The sequence below is a fragment of the Anomaloglossus baeobatrachus genome, chromosome 5 (genome assembly GCF_048569485.1).
Source record: "Anomaloglossus baeobatrachus isolate aAnoBae1 chromosome 5, aAnoBae1.hap1, whole genome shotgun sequence".
NCBI classification, from domain to species: Eukaryota; Metazoa; Chordata; class Amphibia; order Anura; family Aromobatidae; genus Anomaloglossus; species Anomaloglossus baeobatrachus.
Window position 1 is genome coordinate 103,147,265 of NC_134357.1, and position 24,597 is coordinate 103,171,861.

The 24,597-nt window shown below is 47.5% G+C and overlaps 1 protein-coding gene across 1 annotated transcript in view; it reads left to right on the forward strand.

Moving 5' to 3' along the window:
- Positions 1-24,597, forward strand: part of PTEN (phosphatase and tensin homolog) — a 107,284-nt gene that overhangs the window by 16,744 nt on the left and 65,943 nt on the right. The window lies entirely within an intron of this gene.

The following is a 24,597-nucleotide window of genomic DNA, read 5'->3' on the forward strand; positions in this document are numbered from 1 at the left end:
TTGACTGCTAGAAAAATATGGAATGTAGAAATTCTTTAAAAATAGGGATTGGGGTCATTAGCAATTCCAAACTGAATGTCCCTCAGTAGGAGCGTATTAGACGTGTCATGTCTGCGCTAACAGCTGATGACACGCTGACCAAAGTAATTCAATAGGGCTATTAAGATTTTTTTTTTTTTTTTTTTCACATGACCATTTCCGTGTGGGGGAAAAAAAAAATTGCAGCACGTAAGTCTCCCATTCAAGTGTATGGGTTTGCAAAAGTATTGGATCTCTTATGAATCACCCATATTGCATCTGAATTTTTACAGATACAGGAAATTATTTGTGCATATTTTAAACTGATGTATAAATATAGATAATTCCCCCCCCCCCCCCCCCCCAAAAAAAAAAATGGTCCTAGAGATGGTACACAGATGACAATACGGGTGAAAGTTCTCCAACTTTTATGTTTTTGTTTTTTTTTACGCTCATGAGGCTAGCCTAAGCCGTAGCGATGTAACCTCGGGAATGTGCAGTTTTCATTCTGACTAGCCCTGTGGTGCAGCATCAGAGTATGCTTGTCATTTCCAGCAGCCTGTACTGCCAGCACCGACAGATTACAGGCTGCTATAAATGACATGGCTTTTCAGTGCACAGCATTGGCTGGCATGCGATATTGTTAGCAGCCTTGTTTGTACTTCTGATCCTAAGGTTATCCCTAGACATTAGATGAATATATACGGCAATTCCTGGTCCTCCCCTAAGGATTGTTTGGAAAGGGGTAAACATTGGCTAAACCTGCCTGATTCCCTCAGATGAGCCACCAGATGTGTGACAGGAGCTAGCTTTTCCCATTGCGAGCACACATCTGTCCCATTGTGGCCTTCTTTGCACGTGTATGGGGGAGGCAGTGGTAAGGTCTGTCAATCGAATGAGCAGCTTCACTCCTGGATTTCTTTGTACTCCAGTCCTGTAGGGTAAGTTCACATTTCCGTTTGCACACTCCACTTTCTGTTCCTCTTTGAGGATCAGGCGAAAGGAATCTGCAAAACCGAGAGCCAAGTTTATAGGTCCTGAGGTGTCAGACTGATGATCGGGCACAGGTGACGTGTGCTGAGGAGCCCTCCTCTTAGGGTCAGTGGGAGTCTCCGCATTTGGAGCCGCACCAATCGAACGGTTATTCCCAAACCTTTGTGGGAATTCTTTGAAATTTTGTACAACCCTTTTCATGTAGGACTTATGTAGCCTTGTCATCAGCTGTTTGATTGTTCATGGTTTGTGCCTCATGACTACTTCAGTTAAGACTTTCAGTTTAGGCTGCTTTCACACATCCGGTTTTTGCAGTGTGGCACAATCCGGCTCAAAAACCTATGCAACGGATGCGGCGAAAAAAATGGATCCGTTGCATAAGTTTTTCCATGCGGCCCGTCCGTTTTTTGATGGATTCGGCTTGATACTGAGCATGCACAGTTCAAAAAACAGCGTCCGGATGCGGTCTTTGCCGCAGGACGCCGCATCCGGCGTCCATAGCTTTGCATTGTAAATAGCGGGTTTTTTTCCGCAGACAAAAACGTTCACTTGAACGTTCCATCCGGCCGCTGCATTGGCTAAATATGCCGCACCTGGCAAAAACCAGACGCAAGGCCATGCGGCACAATCCGGCGCTAATAAGTCTATCTGGAAAAACCGCACCCGGCGGCAAAAAAAACAAACGGATGTGGTGTTCCTCCAAATATTGTGCCGCACAGCAAAAACTGGATGTGTGAAAGCAGCCTAAGGCTCTGTGCGCACTAGTGCGTTTTTCCCGCGGATTTGCCGCGGAAATTTCTTGAGAAATGTCTGCAATCTTTGTGCAGACATTTCCCAGCAAATTCTATGGTAAAAAAAAAAAGCTGTGCGGATTTTTCTCAAGAAATTTCCTTGAAGAATTTCTCGAGAAACTTTCTTGAGAAAATGAACATGTCCATTATTTCCGCAGGTACCCTGCGGATTTCGGCAGTACAGCCTGCAAAAATCCGCAGGGAACCACCCGCAGGAAAATCGCGGCTATTCCGCGGCAAAGCCGCGTCAAATCCGCATGCGGATTTGGTGCGGATTTTTTCCGGAGGTCCGGAAATCTTTCACTCCCAGAAGTTTCTCAAGAAATTTTCTTGAGAAACTTCTCATTTCTAGTGCGCACATAGCCTTAAACGTCTTTGGTCCAAGGTTTTCCTAAAAGTCAGATATATATATACACTTTACATGATGAGGTGTATAAATGTTAGCGGATAGTCAGGTTTTTAAAAGATGGTTGTGATTAGAATAGATTTGATAGGTTACCCAGGCTGTGGTGTATAATTGGAGACGTGTAAATCTGCCGAGGATCTGAAGATATAATGCAATCAAATTTTAGAGTTTGAAGTTTCATTTTTTTAGTTTAGATGCATAGGAGCCATAAAAAAAAGTTTGGTTTTGTGTATGACCTTTCAAAGAATTACTGACAGAGTGTTAGATGATTATCGGCTCTAATGATTAAAGTCCATCTATCGGCAGGTTTGTGCTGCCCCATGTGAGAGACCCGGATACCAGTGATGTCACTTACTTGGCTTCTTGCGGCAGTATTGGCAAAATCCATGTTTTATCCGCTGAAGCTAATACATGGCAGCAGATATACTAGTCCTATATTTGATAATCTCTTGCTAATAAGTTATTTTTATCAAAACTACAGCAAGCAGCCCAGTAAGTGACACATGGCTGGAATCAGGCTCTCTACAGTAATTATGCTGCTCTCAGATTAGGTGGCAAAAACCTGGTGCCAGATTCCTGTTACTACATCCTATATACGTGCCTGGGCTGCAGGAGAGCAGCGTGCCTGAAACCAGGAAAAATACAGCGGAATGTTCACTGAAGTTCAGGTCAGACTCTCACTGAGGATAGTGATGGTATGTGTCAGTGATATGCCAGCATTTTAGAAGATGGGGCAACCCTGTAAATACAGAAAGCAATTCAGTTATGCTTGCACTTTTAGGAAATGGTAAGGGAAAAGTCAAAACATGACTTGTGGTTTGCATGGGAATGTTTTGTACAATCCCGGTTATGTAGTGTGGATGAAGGGTCTTTGCTTTGTGTATCACCATCATGGCGTGTGTAGATGGGGACAGCTGTGGGCACTTGTAGCTGTGAATATGTAATTTGATATGTTTTGACCTTGCTCCACATCTGTTGTCTGCCTTGGAAACTGGTCATTGACACTTTCTAGTCAAGGGATAGTGTGCAGATGACAGTAGGAAGGCAGGCATCTGTGACACTGCCCTTTCATTGTATTGGCTCTCCCTCTCTCTGAAGGGTATATAATATAACAGACTCCACTGTCAGTCCTAGAGGTCTATATAACTGCATCTAGCCGGACAGGCGAGGTAGTGCTGGTGTGCAGAGCAGCTAATGGTGCAGCATACAAGGCCGACAAACAAATGCTTTGAAATGAGCTGTACGGATTGTAGAGGACATCAACTTTAAGTAGTTTAGTTCTTAATACAGGACCACGGGGGAACACTATTCTCCTTAAGGAGACTTTGGAAGCCAGTCTGGCTGCAAGTAAAGTAAGGGGACTTATAGCTGCCATGCCCCTCTGGGGAATATTCAAATTGTCACTCCAGGAATGGAGACAAACTCTAGCGCAGCGCCACCTATTGGAAGTAGCGATCCTAAAAGTCATATGTGGATTTTTAACAATCCTTTGCATATGACTTAGAATATATGCCAGATCAGAATCCCAATTTGCAGACACGGTGTTTCGAGGTGCTTGCCCCTCGTCAGTGCAAAGTATGGCGAGTCTGATCTGGCTCATGAGAAGCTTTGTGGGGACCACGGGGAACTTTTATTTTTTTACTTGCAGCCAGACTGGCTTGCAAAGTCTCCGTAAGGAGAATAGTGTTCCCCCGTGGTCCCCACAAAGCTTCTCATGAGCCAGATCAAGCACCCCAAAACACCGTGTCTGCAAATTGGGATTCTGATCTGGCATATATTCTAAGTCATATGCAAAGGATTGTTAAAAATCCACATTTGACTTTTAGGATCGCTGCTTCCAATAGGTGGCGCTGTTCTTAATACGCACACACACACACACACACACACACACACACACACACACACACACACACACACACACACACACACACACACACACACACACACACACACACACACACACACACACAACACACACACACACCACTGCAGTTTTCAAGTGCAACAACCCTATGCCGCTGTGAACTTCTCTTTCCCTCCAAAGTCAATTTTTCTTTCAGAGAAATGGCTGCTTTCATGAAGATTGATTGCTCCTGGAAACCTTAAAAAGACCGACTGACGTGATTGGGCTTTTGCGGTTAAGGGGTTGTCTGATCTAATATGCCAAGTTTACAGTCCCTCTGTGTCTGCAGACTTGTGAAACCTCACATCGCCTGCTTTGTGCGCTGTGAGGATTCTCCCGTGTCCGCGTAAGGAATGGCGGTCACGTGGCCATGAGTATGCGATATGCAGACTCCAGAATCTGACTACTGCATTGAGTGAGGCCGTGCCTATGTAAGTGTATTGAGCAAGGCCACAACCATCCAGTTGGATTCTAGCTGGGAGTATCATATCACATACCATATGACATGTTTGCAGCCACGTTAGGCTGGGGCCACACGGGGATTACTGCGATCCTCGCATGACACTCTGTTCACGCTGGCAGCACAGCAGAGCCGAGTGTCCCTGCGACTGAGGTCCGATCATGCGAGCGAACCTTGGCTGCGGGGCGCGGGCCAGCACTGCAGAGGGATGGATTGATCTTCTCTCCTCCGTAGTTGGCTATTGCCATTTTCGCACTGCACTCGCATTACACCGGTGTACCGCGAGTGCAGTGCAATTTTTCTCTCAACCCTTAGACTTGAATGGGTGCCAGAGAAAGAGTCTCGCATTACAATCGCAGCATGTTGTGATTGTTTTCTCGGTCTGATTAGGGCTGAGAAAATAATCGCTCATTGGTGCTGACAGAGTAATATTGGTCCGAGTGGAATGTGGTTTTTATTTTTTTTTTATTTTATCGCACTCCACTCTCTCCGATTTTCATGCCGTGTGGCTTAGGCTTTACCACCATTCCCAACTCGAACCCCAGAGAATCTTCATGGCCCATAGTGCGTATGATGTGAGGATTCACAAGTCACATCGTGACACAGAGTGAATGCAGACTTGTCACTTTAGTTCAGACAACCCCATTACATTGCAACATGACTGCTGCATGTGAATGTAGCCTTAAAATGATACTATTATGCTGCATCTGGCTGCTTGAGACCAAAAGTATACCCCCAGATATTGGCCAATGGGCGCGAGATTTGATATCAGTATCTTGCGGGTGTTGGACACCATGGCACTCAGTCTTGGTTGCCGCCAGCCAGCTTCTTCTGAGTGATTACCTTTAGGGCTCTTGTGTGCCATGACAGCACAAGCACTCATAATAGGCAGAGTGCCACAGCACATGGACGATTCTTACAAGAACTGATGGGCTGTCTGCAAAAAAAATGATCCCAGTATGGACTAGAATAATCCTGCAATATAAAGGCAGCTTTAGCACCCATCCACAAAGCAGACAAGCACACAGAGCCAGTCACGCCTGCAATTTGCGGGATGCAACTGGCCTGGTTTTCAATGCCACTGTCTGAACCCGGCCTAATTATGACAAAATGGGCCTTTGCCAAGTGCACATTAACAGTGGAGCAGCTTTCAGCTGCTGTCATTTGTGAATTGCACAGCTCATTAGGCCGGCGAGGATTTTGGCCGCACTAAGGCCGCTATGTGGAGACGCAGCCTAATAGCAAGCTTTAACAGACGGCATGTGGATTTCATGAAATAATCCAGAGCTCGGTTGTTGGTGCTTGTTTTATTGGTGATTAGTTGGTCCATTTATGATGCAGCATACTGTCAAATTCTTAATCCGTTTTCCTAGAACATGTTTGATCCACAAGTGCTCTTCACTATTCATGTCGGGAGAGTGAAACAGGCATTCTTCGAAGAACATCTCTAGGAGAGATTGAAGCCAAAAAGGATTATTTCCTGCCCCAGGATCTGAAGTTTAGAATATAACAGTGCTGTTTTCAAGTACAGTCACTTCAGAAATGAACTTGGCAGACACCATGAATGTATCCCCTATGCTGAAAATACCAAAGGCGTTTTCCTTGGACTGGTTGTGGCAGTCGGAGCACAAAGTGCTCACTGTTGAAAGAGGAGATACTGCCGAGAGTCTGCACCATAGCTGAGAACAGACATGGCTTTATTCCCTTCTACTGGAATTTTAACTCCTTTCTCTGCAGACCTGAAAGAGTTCACTACTGGTTCAGTGCCCAGATGCCCTTTTTGGCTTTTGATATTTCTCCACTGTTTCTAAAAAATAAAAATGCCCCATGATGTGTTTCTGGTGTAGTGTTGGCAGATTGGTTTCAGACAGATGGAATCTTTCCTAAATCTGGTAAATGTGAGTATTTATGGCTGTATCAAGGGCTTCCAGCGCATTTCTAGTTTTACACATTGGTTCATTTTCAGTGATGATCCTGAACTTTGCATTATTAAAGGCGCTCCCACCTCCTGTCATCCAGGCACTGTCGCTTTGTTTCTGTTACCATTAGATACTGATTTACTTGGGGGATGCTATTTTATGAAATCGTTTGGATGCTCTATTTGGTGCTCAAGGACAAAGATAAAGAAGTTGCTTGTAAATCCATAACGGGAACATCTTTTAAAGGGAATTTGACAGTAACATTTCCTCTAGGTGTTGATGGGAATACGTGAAGAGGTGGAGCTGGAAAGGCAGGGGCTACAAATACAAGTCCTATCTGGGTATAGGGTAAGGGATGCAGGAAACGGCTTAGGCTTTGTTCACACATCAGGCACAATCCGGAAAAAAAAGGATAAAACTGATCTGGCGCCGGATCAGTTTTATCCACATTGATTTGTATTAGCGCCGGATTGTGCCTGATGGCCTTGCGTTGCATCCGGCTTTTGACGGATCCGGCGTAATTACTCAATACGGTGGCCGTATGGAACGTGTCGTTGAAACTTTTTTTTTTTTTCCCCCAGAGACAAAAAACAATCGTGCAGGATCCAGCGCGATACGCTGTGATTTACAATGGAAGCCTATGGACACCGGATCCGGCGCGATGCTGCAAAAAACGGATGCGGCCGCAGGATCCGTTTTTTTTTTTTTTTTTAAACTGAGCATGCTCCAATTTATTGAAAAAAAAAAAACGGATCCAGCAGAAAACGGTTGAAACGGATGCGCCGGATCAGTTTTATGACAGATCAGGTATACCGGATCCATCAAAAAGATCAGGCGCATCCGTTTTTGCATATTCTGCGCCGTATCCATTGCATCAGGCACATGCCGGATTGTGCCTGATGCCAAAAAACTGATGTGTGAACGTAGCCTTAGGCTAGGTTCACATTTCCGTTGTTTTGCATCAGTCACATGCGTTGCTTAATGCATGTGACTGATGCGTTGTACAACGGATGACAAAGAACAGAATTCATTGTCGGACTCCGTTGTGTGCGGGGGGGTGGAGTTCGGGGTGGGTGAAGCCGAGCGGGGCCATGGCGCTGAGGATGTCAGTGCCGCGGGGACTGCAGGGCTGGGGACTGGTGAGTGTGTGTACATGCCGAGTGCGGGAGGGGGCGGTGCCGAGCGGGGAAGTGTCGGCTCCCTGCACACGTATCCAGGGTAAATATCGGGTAACTAAAAGCAAAGCACTTTTTGCTTGGTTACCCGATATTTACACTGTTACCAGCTTACATCGCTTAGTGCTGGCTCCCTGCACACGTAACCGGTGTAAATATCGGGTAACTAACCAAAGCCCATTGCTTAGTAACCCGATGTGTATCCTGGTTACGTGTGCAGGGAGCCAGAGAGAGCATGCGCAGAGAAATCCTACGGATTCCGCTGCTCAAAAAACGTTACAGGCTGCATTCCTTCCGCCCCGCGGTCAGTCGTTCCGCGACTGATCAGTCGGGCGGAGGGTGCAACGCAGCATCATCAGTCACAATCCGCCGCTCATACAAGTCTATGGGAACAACGGAATCCACTAAACGGATTCCGTTGTTTACCAGAGCCGTGGATTGTGACTGATACAATTTAACGGAAGTGTGAACCTAGCCTTACCCAACAACAAAAGTGTAATGGGCAATGATTCCAGCTACTGCAACACCAACAGGTTGGAGACTCCAATGTGGTTATCAAGTAACTAGAAGGTGGCCCGATTCTACGCATCGGGTATTCTAGAATTTACGTATTGTGTAGTTCATGTATGATTTTTGTTATATATATATATATATATATATATATGAGATGTTGTTGTGTGTAGTTACCAAGTGTTTGTGTAGGCGCTGTACATGTTCTGGGTGTTGTCTGGGTGTGACGGGGGGTGAGAGCGGTGTTGTATGTGTGTTGCGTGTGTTGCGTTGTTTGTGGAGCGCTGTGTGTCTGTAGCGTTGTGTGTGTGTGTTGCGCGGTTTGTGTGTGTGTGGTGTGTTTTGGGGGGAGGTATGTTTTGTGCAATGTGTGTGTTGTGCGGTATGTGCGTATATTTGTGTGTGCCGCGGTGTTTGTGTGTTGGGTGTTGTGTGTGTGCAGCGTTGTCTGTGTGTGTGGGTGTCTGTGTAGGGCAGTTGTTTGTGGTTCCCAGTGTGTGGTGTGTTGTGCAGTGTGCGCGCGTGTGTGTGTGTGTGTGTATCAGCCTCTCTTCTCTCAGCCTACCTCTCCCAGCCTCCCCAAGCATCAGCCTCCCCAAGCATCAGCCTCCCCAAGCATCAGCCTCCCCAAGCATCAGCCTCCCCAAGCATCAGCCTCCCCAAGCATCAGCCTCCCCAAGCATCAGCCTCCCCAAGCATCAGCCTCCCCAAGCATCAGCCTCCCCAAGCATCAGCCTCCCCAAGCATCAGCCTCCCCAAGCATCAGCCTCCCCAAGCATCAGCCTCCCCAAGCATCAGCCTCCCCAAGCATCAGCCTCCCCAAGCATCAGCCTCCCCAAGCATCAGCCTCCCCAAGCATCAGCCTCCCCAAGCATCAGCCTCCCCAAGCATCAGCCTCCCCAAGCATCAGCCTCCCCAAGCATCAGCCTCCCCAAGCATCAGCCTCCCCAAGCATCAGCCTCCCCAAGCATCAGCCTCCCCAAGCATCAGCCTCCCCAAGCATCAGCCTCCCCAAGCATCAGCCTCCCCAAGCATCAGCCTCCCCAAGCATCAGCCTCCCCAAGCATCAGCCTCCCCAAGCATCAGCCTCCCCAAGCATCAGCCTCCCCAAGCATCAGCCTCCCCCAGCATCAGCCTCCCCCAGCATCAGCCTCCCCCAGCATCAGCCTCCCCCAGCATCAGCCTCCCCCAGCATCAGCCTCCCCCAGCATCAGCCTCCCCCAGCATCAGCCTCCCCCAGCATCAGCCTCCCCCAGCATCAGCCTCCCCCAGCATCAGCCTCCCCCAGCATCAGCCTCCCCCAGCATCAGCCTCCCCCAGCATCAGCCTCCCCCAGCATCAGCCTCCACCAGCATCAGCCTCCACCAGCATCAGCCTCCACCAGCATCAGCCTCCACCAGCATCAGCCTCCACCAGCATCAGCCTCCACCAGCATCAGCCTCCACCAGCATCAGCCTCCACCAGCATCAGCCTCTCTCCTTCCAGCCTCCCTCAGCATCAGCCTCCTGTTCCCAGCCTTCCCCAGGATCAGCCTCTCTCCTCCCAGCCTCCTTCCTCCCAGCCTCCCCCTCCCAGCCTCCCTCAGCATCAGCCTTCCCCTCCCAGTCTCCCCCAGCATCAGCCTCCCCAAGCATCAGCCTCCACCAGCATTAGCCTCTCTCCTTCCAGCCTCCCCCAGCATCAGCCTCCCCCAGCATCAGCCTCCCCCAGCATCAGCCTCCCCCAGCATCAGCCTCCCCCAGCATCAGCCTCCCCCAGCATCAGCCTCCCCCAGCATCAGCCTCCCCAAGCATCAGCCTCCACCAGCATCAGCCTCTCTCCTCCCAGCATCAGCCTCTCTCATCCCAGATCAGCCTCTCTCCTCCCAGCATCAGCCTCTCCTCTCTGTCCCCAGCATCAGCCTCTCTCCTCTCTGTCCCCAGCATCAGCCTCTCTCCTCTCTGTCCCCAGCATCAGCCTCTCTCCTCTCTGTCCCCAGCATCAGCCTCTCTCCTCTCTGTCCCCAGCATCAGCCTCTCTCCTCTCTGTCCCCAGCATCAGCCTCTCTCCTCTCTGTCCCCAGCATCAGCCTCTCTCCTCTCTGTCCCCAGCATCAGCCTCTCTCCTCTCTGTCCCCAGCATCAGCCTCTCTCCTCTGTCCCCAGCATCAGCCTCTCTCCTCCCAGCCTCCCCCAGCATCAGCCTCCCTTCTTCCAGCCTCCCCCAGCATCAGCCTCCCTTCTTCCAGCCTCCCCCAGCATCAGCCTCCCTTCTTCCAGCCTCCCCCAGCATCCGCCTCTCTCCTTCCAGCCTCCCCCAGCATCAGCCTCCCTCTCCCAGCCTTCCCCAGGATCAGCCTCTCTCCTCCCAGCCTCCGTCCTCCTAGCCTTCCCCAGCATCAGCTTTCCCCTCCCAGCCTCCCTCAGCATCAGCCTTCCCCAGCATCAGCCTCTCTCCTCCCAGCCTCCGTCCTCCTAGCCTTCCCCAGCATCAGCTTTCCCCTCCCAGCCTCCCTCAGCATCAGCCTTCCCCAGCCTCAGCCTCTCTCCTCCCAGCCTCACCCTCTCTCCTTCCAGCCTCCCCCAGCATCAGCCTCTCTCCTTCCAGCCTCCCTCAGCATCAGCATTTCCCAGCCTTCCCCAGGATCAGCCTCTCTCCTCCCAGCCTCCTTCCTCCCAGCCTTCCCCTCCCAGCCTCCTTCAGCATCAGCCTTCCCCTCCCAGTCTCCCCCAGCATCAGCCTTCCCCTCCCAGTCTCCCCCAGCATCAGCCTCCCCCTCCCAGCCTTCCCCATGATCAGCCTCTCTGCTCCCAGCCTCCTCCAGCACGCCGTGCTCCTCTGCCGACACTCACACACCCGATCGCATCCACTCACACACACCCGATCGCATCCACTCACACACACCCGATCGCATCCACTCACACACACCCGATCGCATCCACTCACACACACTCGATCGCATCCACTCACACACACCCGATCGCATCCACTCACACACACCCGATCGCATCCACTCACACACACCCGATCGCATCCACTCACACACACAGACACTGACGATATCGCACATACGCGCTCACACTCACAACATCCGGAGATACCACATGCCTCTGGCCATGTGATCCTCCGTCAGGTCCTGGAAGGTCACAACAGCACAGTATCGAGGCCGAGAAGCAAGCGATATCGCCGGATGCTGTGAGGTGTGTGTGAGGTGTGTGTGAGGTGTGTGTGAGGTGTGTGTGAGGTGTGTGTGAGGTGTGTGTGAGGTGTGTGTGAGGTGTGTGTGAGGTGTGTGTGTGAGGTCTGATGTGTGTGTGCGTGTGGATCTTCCGCCGCAGCAGGACCTTGATGCGCTTGTAACCATGCGAGCATGGTTACCAACGTATCCACACCACTCCCGTGCGAGCGGGGGCCGGGGGGGGTGGGGGTGGATGGGGAGTACAGTACTCACCTCCGTGACAGCCGTGTCAGTTCGGGGAATGCGCGGGGGGAGGGGGCGGGGCCAGAGCTAGCGTGCATTGCGTGAGGGGGGCGGGGCGGGGCGTGGCCGAATTGCCAATGCCTGCAGGGTGCCGGGGCGAGAGGCCAATCTGTGGGGGGGCGGAGCCTGGGCGAGCGGCTGGCCAATCCGTGTGGGGGCGCAGCCTGGGTGAGCGGCCAATCGGTGTGGGGGGGGCGGGGCCATGGCGAGCCCAGCGGCCAATCAGCTTTGTGTCACCGTAATAACACAATTTTGGAGCATGACAGACAGACAGACTAAGGCAATTATATATATAGATGAGTTGGTAAATCTGCTCTGGTGGTGGTACTGTCATCCACAAAAAAGATCCAAAGGCGATATAGGAATGTCTGTGGTTTCAATCTCATTTCGTTTCAACGTTGGCAAACTTTTGTCTTCAAGAGAACCACAACAGTTGTACAAAGCTAAAGGAGAGAGGCTTAAATAGAATAAAAGTGCAAGAGTGTTAATTGAACCCTCATCTATCTAAGCCTGCCTCCTATGCTTTGTACAACTGTTCTGCTTCTCCTGAGGACAAAGTTTGCTAACATCGAAACGCGTTGAGATGAAAATTGCATAGACGTTTCTATGTCGCTTTTGCATCGCTTTTTTTGTGGATAACCGTATCACCAGCGCAGACATTTCAACTCCTCTTTTAACGACTTAAAAGGGATGGCCACTACTTTAACATTGATGCCCTGTCCTTAAAGGGAACCTGTTAGGTGCAATATACACCCAGAACCGCGAGCAGTTTTGGGTACATATTGCTAATCCCTGCCTAATCGTCCCAGCATCTAGTAGCAAACATAAAGATCTTTAGAAAAAGTATTTCTACAGATCTTTTATGAAATGTTAATGAGCCCGGGGACTAGTTGCAAGTGTTACTTCCCCAGACTAGTCCGCCCTCTTAGCCTGGGTAGCATGCCTACAGGGGTGTGTTAACATACTATTCAATGCAGCATCACCAGCGGAGACTGGTACCTGTGTCCGCTATTCAGAAGTCCCCGGCACTTCCAGGCATGTGCAGTATGAAGCCGAGTGTATGCGTCCCAGTTCAGCGAGGTCTAGTGTACATGATCGGAAGTGTCGGGCACTTCTTAACAGTGGAGACACCGGAAACAGATACGCACGTCACCGCTGGTGATGCTACATTGAGTAACATGTTCGCACACCCCTGTGGGCGTACTGCCATGATAAGAGGGTGGACTAGTCGAGGAACTAAAGCCCTTGTGACTAGTCGCTGGCTTCATTAGCATATCTTAGATCTTTAGAAATATATTTTCTAAAGATCTTTATCTATGTTACTAGATGCTGGGACCGTTAGGCAGGGATTAGCAGTATGCACCTAGAACTGTTCGTGGTTCTGGGTGCATATTGAACAGGTTCCCTTTAAGATAGGTCATGATTTTCTGGTCGGCCGGTGTCTGACACCTGGCTCCCCCGCTGATCAAGTGTTCTGTGTACCAGCAGCCTGTGGCCGAAAATATTTAGTTTTGGAGCTGCTCCATCTTTCGATAGTGGCCAAGGCCGAGTACTGCATATGCGCCTCTCATTCAAATCCATAGGAGGCGGATGTGCAGTACTTGGCCGCAGCCACTATCAGAAGAGCAGATCTGGAACTGTGCATTTGTTGTCACAGGCTGCTGCCATCGGTACCAAGAACAGCTGATTAGTGGGGGTGCTGGGTGTCGGACCCCTTGTAAACTGTCTCTACTATAAGATTATTGTATATGAGGCCCTGCGTGATATGTCTTAGGAACCCTTATAATATTTTCAGATGAACCAGATGTCTGTAGAAAAATTCTGAGACGCTACAGCCGTATATTTGGTATAAATTTGCTTGTGGATGTGCCATTGTGAATTGACTAAACTTTAAAAAAAAAAATAAATAAATAAAAAATAATACATTTTGAATACTTGCCTCCTCGTGCCTTGCTGTGGTTTCTGCATCCTCCTCTGCAGCAATGTCTTGTCACATCTCCAGTGCAGCCTGTGATTTGCTGCAGTTGCTCATATGGGACAGCATGGCATTGCAGCAGGTGTGGACAGACACTGGTGGGGTTCCCGGCTACTTTTTCCACTCGCGTATACTTTGGAATTCAGATTTTTTTTTTTTTTGTCAATGAACTTTTAGAATGATTTTGTTTACAACAACTTATCTTGTAAGTTGTTTTTTTTATTACATGCTGTGTAGGATTTTAACTTGCCCCTGATTGAACTTGTTTCGGAAAATTCGCAACAGGTATTGGCAATGCACATGGTGCAGTATTTTGAGGGGGGAAAGGAACTTGTCATGTTGCAAATTTAAGCCACCACTCCAGCTTCTATTTATTTTTTTTTATTTTTTATTTATTCGCTGGTGTTGCTCTATAAAAGTCCCCTGTCATATACTTGCCTTCAAGTGTCTTCATCTGTTTTTAGCCTCACTCCTGTTGGTCCCTGGTGATTTGTGACCGACCTTCCAGTGTTTCATGGAGCAGCCGGAGGTCAAATCAGTGCAACTCTGAGAGCCTCATTCTTGTTCTGGCTCTCATAGACTTGTAGCGAGAGCTTGTGATGTAACTTCTGATTTCCGGACTGTCAGAAGTTATGCGCATGAGATGGCGCTGCGAGACCAGAGCAGTGTTGAAAGAAGATGACTCCACCTGAAGGTAAGTTTAAAGCACCACTCCAGCGGGGAAAAAAAAAAAGAAAAAAACCCGCTGGAGTGGTGCTTTAATGATGACTAATTTAGAAAATGTTACCTTATATACAGCATTATGGAATACTGTATATAAGCGCCCAGGCCGCTGTATAGAATGCAAAAAAACCCACTTTTATTATACTCACCTAGGGGGCAGTCCAGTCCGATGGGTGTCGCTGCTCTCTGATCCAGGGCCTCATGACTCGTCTTCCGTCTTCCACACTCGCCGGCATTGTGGTCCTGCACAGGTGCACTTTGATCTGCTCTGCTCAGGGCAGATCACTGTATTGTAGTGCGCATGCACGGGCGGTCTTTAACCTTTCCCCGCACCTGCACATTACAGTACTTTGTTCTGCCCTCAGCAATGCAGATCAAAATGCGCCTGTGCAAGACTGCAATGCTGGCGAGTCTGGAAGGCCGTAATGCAGGCCTGGGCTGGATAGGAGGACGGAGATCGGATCAGAGAAGAGGTGCCGGACCAGAGAGCAGCGATATCCATCGGATCAGACCGCCCTCCCCCCCCCAGGTGAGTATTATAAGTGTTTTTTTTTATATTGTACAGTGTGGCCTGGGCACTTATATGCAGTATTCTGGGAGCTGTATATAAGAACTCACTGGTGGTGGCCGAAGCGTGTAGTCGCCAAATCTAGTGACAGGTTCCCTTTAAGCCTGCATTAGTTGTTAGAGTTGTTTTTTTTTTTTTTTTTAAACAGATTTTTCAGTAGTCCAAATTATTTTCTAATCCCCCACCTATCAAGTCCCATTCCTTCTGGATTAAAGGATTTTTTTAAGCTTTTGAACAGCGATCTGTTTTTTTAGACAAATTTAGTTGGGCTGCACAGAGGGCTCTGTCTTGTAGTTTTAGATACAATCTTGGAAAAGCAGGAAAAGTTTGAGGAAGGAAGATTTAAGAACAAGGCATTAAATGGCCATTTTTAGAATGGCTGGCCCCTCGATCTGGGGGATTGTTGTGGAATGTGTTAGTAAGGAGTTGCTGCAAATGAGAATGGAAAGAAGTTTCCCATAAGTGGTCTGGGCTAAAATTCCAGTCCTTTGTTTCCGTTGCATTGTTGTTAATTGCACATTCGATACCATGTTATATATGACGTTCATCACATGCTCCGAAATGGTAGGACTGTTGTATTAGTTAAAGGGAACATAGCGGTGATACCATGAACCTCGGGCAGCCGGTGTCTGCTACATGCGATATGCTTTCTTGGGTGACTAGTTGAAAAGTTCAGTTCCTGGAAGCTTCTCGCTGCCTGCTGCCATTGTGACAGGCCTCTCCCTATACACGCATGCAATGAGACTGTCACTCAAGGGCCGACCTTTTGATCTAGTCATATAAGTGGCTTTGTCTCTGGATGACATGTCTGCCGCTCTCTGCCCACCTGTTTCGGGCAGCATGTATCTGCTGCCTGGTTCCATTTAAAGGGAACCTGTCAGCAGAATTTTCGCTATTAATCTAAAAGAATCCCCTTCTGCAGCTCCTGGGCTTCATTCTAGAAAGGTTCCTCTTGTTACTGGCCCCCCTTTCAGACCTAAATAAACACTTTTTGGTATGCTAATGAGGTTTTCTGGCCACAAGGGCGGGCTGTATTGCGGGCTATTCCCCCTCCTGCCGCTGTTCGCCGTCCCCCAGAGTTGATTGACAGATGACGCCGTCGCTCTCATGTTACTCAGTGCTCCTGAAGACTCGCGCATGCCCAGTGGCAGTATCGCGGGACTGAGCACAGTTCAAATTGCAAGCGACGGTGATCGTATTGCGCAGGCACAAGATTATGGACGGGTACTTGAATGACGCTGGTGATGACAATGTCATCACCAGCGTCATCCAAATAGCCGCCCAAAATCTGCGCGAGATTTTGATAATTCTTTTTTTCACTGCATTGTTTTGAGGGTAATTGGTAACCCACATGGTTAATAACTGCATCTTAGTAGTTGGGTAGTCTAAGTAGAGGTCACTTGTATACATATGATACATTTTAAACATGTATGAATTCCTCACGGCAGCCCGTGTTTGGCTGGTTTCTGTATTGTCATAGAAGTGAATTCACTATTCACCGCAGCTGAGAGAGTGACTGACAAGTAGTTCTGCCAACTGTTATTTCTAATGAAACGTTCATCATTGTGAGTATGTACATTGTATTCAGTTTGGTGGAGCAGGCAGAGGAATCCAACATGCCCAATCCTGCTCTTCCACCCCGCAGCTGCCCCTGTGGATTAGTATGGCCGCCCTGTTTTATATGGCTGCACTTCTCTCGCCTAGAATTCATCGCTTTGACAGCCTACTTCCATTATTACAGGCATAGAAAACTTATACTGTGTGTGGTAAGTTGGGCCGGAGTTCTGCGCTTCTTCTTTTTTTTTTTTTTTTATGTTTACAACAAATTTAGTTTCTATTAGTGGGGAAAAAAAATACCGTATATACAATTGAGCAAATGGAAAGGAGTAAGGCTAGTTTCACACTTGCGTTGGACGGGATCCGTAGCATTGCGTTGTGTGACACATGCAACGGATGTGTTGCATATAGTGGCCCAACGGATGCTATGGATCGTACAAAATAACGCAATCCGTTATAGGTTTTTTTTTTTTTTCCTTGACTTTACACATCTGAGCATGCGCTGTTGTGTAAAGACGGATGCGTCAAAATGACGGATTCTACTGGAATCCGCCACCATAGGCATCCATTATAAAAACAACGGACGCCGACGGAATCCTGCAGGTTGCGTTTTTTTGACACTCCGCCAAGTGCAGAAAAAAGCTACATGCAGCGTTCCATCCGCCCGACGGTCACTGACTGTCAGCGTCAAAACAACTGATGCGCCGCGGGGCGGATGCAATGCAAGACCATCCGTTGCTATCCGTAGCTAATAGAAGTCTATGTGGAATATAACGGTTTCCTGCAATGGTTACCATAATTCCTCAAGGCTGCGAATAGTAACGGAAGCCGTCCAATGCAAGTGTGAAAGTAGCCTAACAGGTAATTTCCGTATCTGATTGTGACTTGGTTTGTTTGTGGTCTGTTACTATGGAGATACTTGGGCCTGCATACCAACAATAGACAGAGCTGGTTAAGTTTTTGAAACTGGATTTTTTGGATTTTAATGCATTGAGTAGGTGTTTGGGGATATAGCCATTTGGATTTCTTTCAAATATTATTTGAGGCAACTGTTTGAGGAACACAGCTCGTCGTGGCATTGCACTGCTATATAGAAGTTATTCAAATCCCTTATTCAGGATGTCAGGTGCTGTGCTTAAGGAATAGGCCACCGGTCATAAGCAAGATGTAAAGAACTTGCAGCCTAAGGGCCGTTTCACACATCTGGCTTTTTGGCGGCATGTTACCGGAGATTGTCGCGCTGCCATTGTACTGTATCACACTGTACTGGAGTGCACCGGATCCGCCAATCTGGTGAAACTGCCCTAATGGCAAGCTGCACACCACCAGGGGATTAATGTTGCGCTACATCCCAAATGATGCAATAAGAGTTAGAGCAGGTAAAGCTGCTTTCACACATCCGTTTTTCGCCGTGCGGCACAATCCGGCAAAAACACCTGATGCAATGGATCCGGCCAAAAAATGGATCCATTGCATCAGTTTTTCCATGCGTTCCTTCCGTTTTTTGACGGATCAAAAAAACTGATACGGCGGCCATATCCGTTTTTTTTGCCACATTGTGCCGGATCTGGCGTCCATAGACTTCCACAGTAAAACACGCCGTACGGCGCGATGCGATTTTTCGCCGGAGACAAACGCTCCTCTCAGCGCTCCATCCGGCCGCCGCACAATCAAATTTTGCCGGATCTGGCAAAAGCCGGATGTAACGCAAGGCCATGCGGCACAATCTGGCGCTAATACAAGTCTATGGGGGGAAAGAACAGATCCGGCGGCAATAAACGTCGGATCCGTTCTTTCCGGTTTTTACCGGATTGTGCCGCACTGCGAAAAACTGATGTGTGAAAGCAGCCTAAGCACCCCAGGTTAGAGAGAAAAAAGTATATAATCCGAAAAATAAATGCAACGTTTTTGGATACATGTTCGCCTTTTTGAAAGGCAAAAAAAAGCCAAATTGGAATTCTGTCATGGCTCCCTGAAATTCATAACCTGCCAGGACATCTTTCTTCATACGCTTTTTCCATTTGGTAAATAAGGTGATCCATATTCACCAAGAGAAGGAAGGAGACACCTGTACGTGGGGTTACAAGCGTTATGACTTGATGGACTCACTTGTTTACAGCTTAAGGCTGGAAACACATCTATGCGAGTAAAATCGGTCCGACTGGGCTGAAAAAAACTCGGCTGATTTTAGTTCACGTTAGGTGCGAGTGCAACGCAAGTGCGATGCTATTTCTGAATAAATTAATGATTTTACTAGCGTGTGTAATGCATGTGTAATGCGTATTTTTTACTATGTCATCTGCCATTCAGCGCTGCTACATGGCCGCTGACAACAGACACAGACAGCCATGTAGCAGAGCTGAATGGCAGATGACAGCAGACACAGACAGAGCCGCACAATCAGAATGAACTCGGGTGAACTTCACCTGACTTCATTGTCATGCTGCGGCTCTGTCTGTGCCGCGTCCTGATTAGCGGTCACCAGTGAAGGACTCACCGGTGACCACTAATCCCCCGAGTGACTGAAGTTAGCAGCCCTCTCTCATATTCACTGATCCCCGGCGCCGCGCTGCACGGCATTCACACTGCTCCGGCGGCTTTTACTGTTTTGAAAAAGCCAGCCGCTCATTAAACAATCTCGTATTCCCTGCTTTCCCCGCCCACAGGCGCCTATGATTGGTTGCAGAGAGACACGCCCCCACGCTGAGTGACAGGTGTCACACTGCACCCAATCACAGCAGCCGGTGGGCGGGTCTATACTGTGCAGTGAAATAAATAATTAAATAAAAAAAATGGCGTGCGGTCCCCCCCCCAATTTTAATACCAGCCAGATAAAGCCATACGGCTGAAGGCTGGTATTCTCAGGATGGGGAGCTCCACGTTATGGGGAGCCCCCCAGCCTAACAATATCAGCCAGCAGCCGCCCAGAATTGCCGCATACATTATATGCGACAGTTCTGGGACTGTACCCGGCTCTTCCCGATTTTGCCCTGGTGCGTTGGCAAATCGGGGTAATAAGGAGTTAATGGCAGCCCATAGCAGCCACTAAATCCTAGATTAATCATGTCAGGCGGCTGAGACACCCTCCATGATTAATCTGTAAGTGACAGTAAATAAACACACACACATGAAAAAATCCTTTATTAGAAATAAAAAACACAAACACATTCCCTCATTACCAATTTAATAAGCCCCAAAAGCCCTCCATATCCGGCGTAATCCACGGACCTCCAGCGTCGCTTCCAGCATGAAGGTGACAGGAGCTGCAGAAGACACCGCCGCTCCGGTCACCTCCAAGCAGCAACTGAGGTGAGTAGCGCAATCGGCTGAGCTGTCACTGTTGGAGGATCCAGCGGTGGCCGCGATTAACCTCAGTGACACCTCAGCAGATCGCGCTACTCACCTCAGTTGCTGCTTAAAAAAAAGCCAAGGAGAAAATTGTAGAAAAAATACCCTGACTATAAATAAATAAATTGCAAGTGCTTCATAAACAGGGTACTTAGTATATACATTTTTGCAAAAAGGTAAGAAGCTGTCTCACCTCGTCACGGTGTACCCATCTGAGACAGTCCCTAACCTACTAAAGTTAAAAACATATTCTGTACCTGACTAGTGTCATGTCAAAACTTCAATATGGATGGTAAAGTGGTTAGCTGGGTCCCAGATTAAATACACAGCAAAAAGTGAGAAGCAGGTAATTGTTCAGCCTCAGTATCAGGAGGGCTGCACCCCCAACTTGCATTAAAGATGGAGGTGACCGGAGCAGCGGTGTCTTCTGCAGCTCCTGTCCCCTTCATGCTGGAAGCGACGCTGGAGGTCCGTGGATTACGCCGGATATGGAGGGCTTTTTGGGGCTTATTAAATTGGTAATGAGGGAATGTGTTTGTGTTTTTTTATTTCTAATAAAGGATTTTTTCATGTGTGTGTGTTTATTTACTGTAACTTACAGATTAATCATGGAGGGTGTCTCAGACGCCTGACATGATTAATCTAGGATTTAGTGGCAGCTATGGGCTGCCATTAACTCCTTATTACCCCGATTTGCCAACGCACCAGGGCAAATCGGGAAGAGCCGGGTACAGCCCCAGAACTGTCACATATAATGTATGCGGTAATTCTGGGCGGCTGCTGACTGATATTGTTAGGCTGGGGGGCTCCCCATAACGTGGAGCTCCCCATCCTGAGAATACCAGCCTTCAGCCGTATGGCTTTATCTGGCTGGTATTAAAATTGGGGGGGGGGCCGCACGCCATTTTTTTTAATTATTTATTTATTTCACTGCACAGTATAGACCCGCCCACCGGCTGCTGTGATTGGGTGCAGTGAGACACCTGTCACTCAGCGTGGGGGCGTGTCTCACTGCAACCAATCATAGGCGCCTGTGGGCGGGGAAAGCAGGGAATACGAGATTGTTTAATGAGCGGCCGGCTTTTTCAAAATAGTAAAAGCCGCCGCAGCAGTGTGAATGCCGTGCAGCGCCGCGCCGGAGATCGGGGAACGGTGAGTATGAGAGAGGAGGGGAAAATGACCGACAGACTGTGAGAGAGGGACAGAGATACTGACGGACCGACAGAGAGAATAGAGACCGAGAGGGAGAGACCGACTGACAGAATAGTGATTGACAGACATTGGGAGACATCACTCGTTTCCAGTGTTTTAGGAAACATGCGAGAAATGTATTTAGAAAATCGGATGTCACTAGGATGGTGTGAGTGCCGTCCCGTGACATCCGATTTTTTACACGCTCCCATAGACTTGCATTGGAGAAACTCGCAGTAGAAACTCGCAAAAAAGCAGCATGCTGCAATTTTTTTTCTCAGTCCGATTTGGACTGAGAAAAAAAAATCGCAGATGAGAGCTGAATCATTCACTAACATGTGTCCGATTCCAATGTGAGATTTTCTCGCATTGCTCTACTGCGAGAAACTCGCAAGTGAGAAGCAGCCCTAACTTGTTAAAACATATTACACAAGGCGCCATCTTTGTTTTTTTTTTTTTTTTGTCCTGTGAAGTAATGTGAATATTGATGATTGGTTTCCTACCGTAGATATTAGTAATGATGGTTTAGATTTTGTGGACAGTTGGAGACTTTTTTTGTTTTTTGAAAAGTAATATAAGAGTTCCAGACACTGGTAACTTTTGAATGCGCATTGTCACTGGATGTTTTTATAGCTCATCTTGTAAATTTTGTGAGCTGATACACACGGCACTTCTGGCGTGGTGCACAACTAGGGTCCAAAACTGTCTCAAGTAGATGTAGAAACTTGGCACTCCAGATCAATGTGAATAGTGACAACCTCCACTCAAAAATATTATGTATTGCAAAGTGTGCACAGTACCAACATTCCAAGCTGTACTATTGAAAAAATGAGATTTTTGGCAAAAAATTGCAATCTTTCGAGCCACCCCGCCAACGTCACGGCAAATCTCCTGGGGCAGTCCTAACACCAAAATATTTTTATTTAAAGTGTGCCATGTGGCCTCACATATGCAAAATTAGGACTGCACAGCACGTACCTTGTGCTTTTCAGTCACCGTCTCCATGACTGATTCATGGTTGTGGGCGGGACAGGCCCGAGCACATGCTGCTTAGAATAAATAGCCAGTGGACGGGGTTGGATGGCCAGTGTGAACAGCCACCAACCGCCAAAAATCAGGACAGATGGAAAAATAAACATGAGGTGCACTGCAAGATGAGAATCAACTGGGACCCTATAAAAATATTTTGGTGTTAGGACTGCCCCAGGAGATTTGCCGTGACGTTGGCGGGGTGGCTCGAAAGATTGCAATTTTTTGCCAAAAATCTCATTTTTTCAATAGTCTCATCTTGCAGTGCACCTCATGTTTATTTTTCCATCTGTCCTGATTTTTGGCGGTTGGTGGCTGTTCACACTGGCCATCCAACCCCGTCCACTGGCTATTTATTCTAAGCAGCATGTGCTCGGGCCTGTCCCGCCCACAACCATGAATCAGTCATGGAGACGGTGACTGAAAAGCACAAGGTACGTGCTGTGCAGTCCTAATTTTGCATATGTGAGGCCACATGGCACACTTTAAATAAAAATATTTTGGTGTTAGGACTGCCCCAGGAGATTTGCCGTGACGTTGGCGGGGTGGCTCGAAAGATTGCAATTTTTTGCCAAAAATCTCATTTTTTCAATAGTACAGCTTGGAATGTTGGTACTGTGCACACTTTGCAATACATAATATTTTTGAGTGGAGGTTGTTTTTATGCTGTTTTTTCTTGTTATATAGGGTCCCAATGTGAATAGTGGTTTTCATTGTGAAGAACTTATAGGACCAGCAAAAGCACAGATGTTTTGGTCAAAAGACCTTAATCAGTGCCACATAGCGGTGGACACTACGTCATACCCAGCTACGCCAATTGCCACGCTGATATACTTTTGGAGGACCCTCTGCATCCACACTTATGAAGTTTTTTTTACCTTAATGTCTGTGCTTGTGCTGGTCCTACAAGTTCTTCACATTAAAACCCACTATTCACATTGATCTTCAATACCAAGTTTCGACATTATCTTGTAAATTATGGCATGACTTTTTTTTTTTCTTTTATTGTATTTTTAAAACTGCCTTGAGCTTGATCTCGAGACAAAGACTTGATAGATAAACGCTCTGTAGGGAGATTGATCTTGTGCAGCCTAGATAGGTCCACCAAGATCTTCTCTGCTGTTATCTTAAATGCATGAAGCGATCTGGTTGCTAGTCTTCTTAATCACCTTGTTCTTCCATTCTTCCGACCATTATGTCCTCCAGTGATTTGCTTTCTCTGTATGATGTGTCCAAAATAGGCAAGTCTTGGTGATCCTTGCTTCATGTGACATGTTTTGGCTTCATTTGAAAATTGATTTTTGTTCTTCTTGCCATCCATGGTATTGAGGACATCCTTCTCCAGCACCACACTTCGAAAGAATCCATGTTTTCTGTCCTTCTGTATCGTTCAGGTTGCGCCTCCAAAATCAAACTGTACGAACCGTGTCTTCATCCCCAAGACCTTTGTCTAGTGACTTAATTATTGATTTGCCCTGCGTTGTATTTTTTTTTTTTTGTTTACGTCCTCCCCAGCCCAGGAGCTGTGGTATGATCAGACCATGTCCCTGTACAGTCAGACACAGCTATTACACAGTACACAGCAAGGACACATATATCAGATTATCTCTGCACAGGAACATTTTTTTTTTTTAAACCCATCCAGTTGTGAAAATTATTATTATTCCAAGATCTATAGATTAAAATGAACTTTAAAATATGCTTTTTGTGGCAAAACCCTTTTAAATGATTTTTGCTTGTGCATGTAGACCGGCCAAAAATGGAGGAATAAGCCTTCGTAAGAACACTTGTTCTCAACTATCAGCCCATGTAAACATGACTCCTATCGCCTGATGAACGGTCAAAATGCTTTTTTGTTGAGTGATCGGATCGTTTATGCTGGAGTTATAAAATTGATGTGATCGTCGTCCTATCGAATCCTGTAACCTATGAATCTGCTGTCAACATAAAGGTACAGAGCCATTAAATTACTGATCTGTTACCATCAGTTTTTGTTGGTCTGTGTAAACGGGCCAGTAGATGAGTGCAGGTCAACTTGTATGTAGTTCACGGCCAAAATCTGCTTGTTTGACTTTATTTTAGCCCCTTAACGAACGTCCCATGATGTGCTATGTACGTCATGGGCTGTCTCCCCTGCCTTCTGATGCGGACTCGCATGCCGAACCCACATCTTCTTTCCCTGCACGTCGGCTGATTTAATCAGCCGACCTCTGCCTGCTCCACCCGTGGCTTTTAACCTGTAAAATGCCACTGTCAATCTCTAATAGAGGGATTTATCACGCTTCTGTATGGGGGGGGCGATTGTGGGAAGTCTGAGTTCTCATGACAGCCATGGGTCAGCTGATGACCCCTGTGTTTGTCATCTCGTGGCCGACGTTCATAGGAGACTGTGATTTCTTTATAGAGCAATACTGTGTTATTGCTGTATGTAGAACAAATAATCAGACTATTTGCAGGTTCAATTCCCATAAGGGGACTGTTATACAGTGCAAAGTAGACGAAAAGGTCTAAAATGTATCTAAAATATATATGTAAAATATATGTAAAATCTAAAAAAAAAAAAAATTCAAG